Source organism: Arachis duranensis, chromosome 4, assembly GCF_000817695.3.
Source record: "Arachis duranensis cultivar V14167 chromosome 4, aradu.V14167.gnm2.J7QH, whole genome shotgun sequence".
NCBI classification, from domain to species: domain Eukaryota; kingdom Viridiplantae; phylum Streptophyta; class Magnoliopsida; order Fabales; family Fabaceae; genus Arachis; species Arachis duranensis.
This window is the reverse complement of record NC_029775.3, coordinates 12,165,483-12,166,108: the sequence shown is the minus strand read 5'-3', so window position 1 is coordinate 12,166,108 and position 626 is coordinate 12,165,483.

The window sequence follows — 626 nt, the reverse complement described above, 5'->3', positions numbered from 1 at the left end:
TTTACCACGATTCACAAAACCGCCATATAATATTTTTTTACCCATTTCAAACAAATGGCTAAATTACAAACATATCAACATGTCATACATCCTTCCTCATCCCAATTTTCAATTATACTATTTCCAATCAACCATCATTATACATAATCAATATCATAATCACTATCACGTGGTTTCACCCACAAATCAACCTTAATCAATCCTCAAGCATATATCACAACATACACATCTCTCATGCATTATCATACCATCAAGGCATCAATAATCATACTCACATATATGACCACATAATATATCTCAACCAAAATCCAACATACCTCATCTATACTATTTCACCCAAAATTTACCAATTTCCATACTTCAACTCCTCAAACCTCATTATTCAATAGCCAACCCAATCATTCATATATTCATTATATGAAATTCATCCAATCACTTGTGTCATCATACAATGCACACATCAACTTACCTTTCTCACCTCTTTCCGGCCTCCGGCCCAAAATATACGGCCTCCGGCCCAATTTCACAATTTAAATGCATAAATCACAAATCAATACTCACTACCCAATACATCAAATTTTCAATACACCAAGCATACAAGGCCACACAATTCTCAACCCAATCAT